Source organism: Manihot esculenta, chromosome 5 (assembly GCF_001659605.2).
Source record: "Manihot esculenta cultivar AM560-2 chromosome 5, M.esculenta_v8, whole genome shotgun sequence".
Taxonomy (NCBI): domain Eukaryota; kingdom Viridiplantae; phylum Streptophyta; class Magnoliopsida; order Malpighiales; family Euphorbiaceae; genus Manihot; species Manihot esculenta.
The window spans coordinates 23,770,438-23,775,414 of NC_035165.2; positions in this window are offsets into that span (position 1 = coordinate 23,770,438).

The following is a 4,977-nucleotide window of genomic DNA, read 5'->3' on the forward strand; positions in this document are numbered from 1 at the left end:
ATATTTTATACTAGATGTTTAGTTGAGGGTAAAGTTTGTATGCTCATCATTGACAGTGGTAGTTGCACCAATGCTGCAAGTGAGACAATGGTGGAGAAGCTGAAATTGACTTGTTTAAAACATCCACATCCATATAGACTACAATGGTTTAATGATAGTGGAGAGGTGAAGGTTACTAAACAAGTGAAGATACCATTCTCTATAGGCTGGTATAAAGATGGAGTGTTGTGTGATGTAGTTCCTATGCAAGCTGGCCATATGTTGTTAGGAAGACCATGGCAATTTGATAGGAAGGCGCAGCATGATGGGTATTCAAATAGGTACACATTTACCTATGAAGGAAAGCTGGTTACTCTTGTACCCTTATCACCGTTGGAGGTGTATGAAGATCATCGGAAGATGCATGAAAAAGCAAAGCAAGATTCGACCAAAAGGGGTGCTACTTTAAAAATTAAGGGAAGTGCGAGAGAACATGATAAGGAGAGTGAATGTGAGAAGAAATTGGGAAAGGAGGCCAGAAAAGAAAATAATCAAATAAATGGCCCATTGGTGAGAGAAAACCAAGGAAAGGTGAAACAAACTTTTTATGCGAAACCAAGAGAGCTTAAATTTGCAATATCTAACGAGCAGCCGTTATTGCTCATTAGATATAAAGAAACTTTGTTTACTAATGTTGATGTTTCACTTGACCATTTGCCTTCTAGTTTTGTGTCTATGTTGCAGGATTTTCAAGATGTGTTTCCAGAGGAGCTGCCTAGTGGTTTACCGCCATTAAGGGGAGTTGAACACCAAATCGACTTCATACCTGGTTCGACGATTCCAAATAGACCAGCATATCGAAGTAACCCAATGGAGACCAAGGAGATGCAACGACAAGTGGAGGAGCTGTTGGAGAAAGGCTTGATTAGAGAGAGCTTAAGCCCTTGTGCCGTTCCTGTTTTGCTGGTACCAAAGAAAGATGGCACGTGGAGGATGTGTGTCGATTGTAGGGCTGTAAATAAGATCACGGTGAAGTATCGACATCCCATTCCACGACTTGACGACATGTTGGACGAGTTACATGGTGCAAGGTATTTTACTAAAATTGATCTTATGAGTGGATATCATCAAATTCGTATGAAACCTGGGGATGAGTGGAAAACAGCTTTTAAAACAAAATATGGCCTATATGAGTGGTTAGTAATGCCTTTTGGGTTGTCTAATGCACCGAGTACATTTATGAGATTAATGAACCATGTTTTGAGAGCTTATTTGGGCAGATTTGTTGTTGTTTATTTTGATGACATTCTGATCTATAGTAAGACATTAGATGAGCATTTAGAGCATGTTAGGATAGTGTTGGAAGCTTTGAGAACAGAAAACTTATATGCCAAGCTTAAGAAATGCACATTTTGCATGGATAGGCTTGTTTTTCTTGGCTTTGTTGTGAGTGCACAGGGATTAGAAGTTGATGAAGAGAAAGTGAAAGCTATAAAGGAATGGCCTGTTCCTAAGAACGTGACTGAAGTGAGGAGCTTCCATGGGCTAGCAAGTTTCTATAGAAGATTCGTGAAGGATTTTTCTACCATTGCAGCACCACTCACTAGCATTATCAAAAAGGAGGTTGGATTTCAGTGGGGAGAAGAGCAGCAAAAGGCGTTTGAGAATTTGAAAGGGAAGTTGACATCTGCACCTGTCTTAGCTTTGCCTAATTTTGATTCAATTTTTGAGATTGAATGTGATGCTTCTGGTGTAGGTATTGGGGCTGTGCTGATGCAAGAGAAGAAGCCAATAGCATATTTTAGTGAAAAACTCAATGGTGCACAACTGAGTTATTCTACATATGACAAGGAGTTACATGCTTTGGTGAGGGCGTTGGACGTGTGGGAGCATTACTTGCTACCAAAGGAGTTCGTGATTTATACTGACCATGAATCCCTCAAGCATTTGAAGGGCCAAGGTAAGTTGAACAAACGGCATGGTAAGTGGATCGAACGAATTGAGAGATTTCCATATGTGATTAAGTACAAGCAAGGTAAAGATAACGTTGTTGCTGATGCGTTGTCTAGGAGATATACATTACTTTCTGTTTTGAGTTCTAAGTTGCTTGGATTTGAGTATATTAAGAACTTGTATGTTGGTGATGTTGATTTTGGCAATGTTTATGTTGCATGTGAACAAGGAGCTTCTAATTCATTTTATAGGCATGAGGGATATTTATTTAAGGGAAATAAATTATGTGTGCCCAGATGTTCCATGCGTGAATTGCTTGTTTTGGAATCTCATTGTGGTGGTTTAATGGGGCATTTTGGTGTGTCTAAGACTTATGATATTCTGCTTGAGCATTTTTATTGGCCATCTATGCGTAAGGATGTTGGGAAGTTATGTTCTGCTTGTATTGCATGTAGACAGGCGAAATCTAAGTCTATGCCTCATGGTCTTTATATGCCATTGCCTGTACCTAGTTCTCCTTGGATTGATATTAGCATGGATTTTGTGCTTGGTTTGCCTAGAACTAAGAGAGGTAGAGATAGTATTTTTGTGGTGGTTGATAGGTTTAGTAAGATGGCACATTTCATTGCATGTCATAAAGCTGATGATGCGAAAGTTGTTGCTGAATTGTTCTTTCGCAATGTTGTGCGCTTACATGGAGTGCCTCGGACTATTGTTTCTGATAGGGATACAAAGTTCTTGTCCCATTTTTGGCGTGTTTTGTGGAGTAGACTAGGAACTAAGCTTTTATTCTCTACTACTTGTCATCCACAAACAGATGGGCAAACTGAAGTTGTGAATCGTACTCTTGGTACGTTATTGCGATCTATAGTGGGTAAGAATTTGGCTACTTGGGAAGATTGTTTACCTTTTATTGAATTTGCTTATAATCGTTCTATTCATTCTTCTACAGGTTATTCGCCATTTGAGCTAGTTTATGGCTTTAATCCACTAACTGTTCTTGATCTTTTGCCATTACCTTCTAATGAACTTGTAAGTTTAGATGGAGAGAAGAAAGCTGACTTGGTGAAAGCTTTGCATGAGAAAGCACGAGCTAACATGGAGAAAAAGACCAAGACGTATGCTGATATTGCGAATAGGGGTCGCAAGAAGATGGTGTTTGCTCCTGGAGAGTGGGTTTGGGTGCATTTTCGCAAGGAGAGGTTTCCAAATCAAAGGAAGAATAAGCTGGATGCGCGTGGTGATGGTCCATTTCAAGTCTTGGAGAAGATCAATGACAATGCTTATAAGATTGACTTGCCTGGTGAGTATGGTGTTAGTGCCACTTTTAATGTTTCTGATTTGTCTCCTTATGACGATGCAGATTTGAGGACAAATCTTTTTAAAGAAGGGGAGAATGATGTGAACCAGCATGGGAAGCAAGGCAAGGATCCCTTGGAGCTACAACAAGGACCATTGACAAGGAATAAAGCAAGGAAGTACGGCGTTACTCTTGGATTGCATATTCAAGAATTTATTACAAGAGAGATGACTGAAATTGCTAGGGATAAGTGCGAGAAGGAACTTGAAGGTCATTCGAAGCTGATTACGTTGCTGGGTGTATGCATGGATGAAGCAGAAGCAAATTGAAGATTTGTAGCGCTCGCTACCATTATCAAAGTCGCGCTCGCGACATTCAGTTAGCCGAAGATACTTTTGTGTTTTGTGGAAGTTAATTTTGGGGCACATCATGGAGGAAGATAGTGGAGAATCAGCCCGAACCATAAGCAGGTTGTGGTTTCGTCCCTGAGGTTGTGGTTTCTGCTGGAACTATTGAGGCATACGAGAATGTGGGTGGTTTTTAAAGACTTGGCAGTTATTTTTGTTATTTTAGCTTGTTTCCCTGTTGGGATAGGAATTCTGACTTAGTATTTGTTTTCCTTTTCCAACTAGGTTTAGGTTTTTGCCTTACACTATAAATAAGGCCTTAAATTCTTATATCAGACACTTCTTTTGTTTTTGACAAATTTAATTCAGATTTGCTTTATGCAAATTTCGGCCTTCTTTGAGAGAGTGAGAGTTTGCTTCTTTCATTGATTGCATCACGAATCAGACCAACTTATCAATTTCGATTGTGGCGTTCTTCTGATCCGTTCTACAAAATCCTTCTGTTATTAGTGTTCTAGCTTCGCTAAGCTTAGGGTGCTATAGAGGGTGGTTTATACACGTTCTTGGAATCTATATCAGAGGTGCGACGGGGTTTGAGGACTAAGTGCCATAGGGTTCCGCGTCAACAGGTGACCTGCACTTCCTCCCGTATAAAGCTTCATATGGGGCCATCCCAATGCTAGCATGATGGCTGTTATTGTAGGCAAACTCCACCAAAGGTAGATGTTGCCTCCAAGAACCGCCAAAGTCCAGCACACACATTCTCAGCATATCTTCTATGGTCTGGATGGTCCTTTCTGACTGTCCGTCTGTCTGTGGATGGAAGGCAGTGCTGAAATCCAACCTAGTACCCATAGCATCCTGCAGACTCCGCCAAAACCTGGAGGTGAACTGGGGCCCTCTATCTGACACTATAGAAACAGGAACCCCATGCAGTCTGACTATCTCATTCACGTACACCTGCGCCAACTTGTCCACAGAATAGCCACTCCTGACGGGGATGAAGTGAGCAGATTTGGTGAGTCTGTCCACAATCACCCATATCGAGTCCAATCTGTTGGACGTCGCCGGTAACCCCACTACGAAGTCCATAGCTATATTCTCCCATTTCCACTCTGGAATAGGTAGCGGGTTAAGCATTCCAGCCGGCTTCTGATGTTCCAGCTTCACCTTCTGACACACTTCGCAGGCTGACACAAACTGTGCCACTTCTTTCTTCATAGCTGGCCACCAATAAACCTTTTTCAGATCTTGATACATCTTGGTGGCTCCGGGGTGAATGCTGTATCTTGCATTATGAGCCTCCCTCATAATGTCTCCTTTTAGCCCTATGTCATCTGGTACACACAATCGACTCCCATAGCGGAGGATCCCCTTATTGTCGAATCTGAACTCACT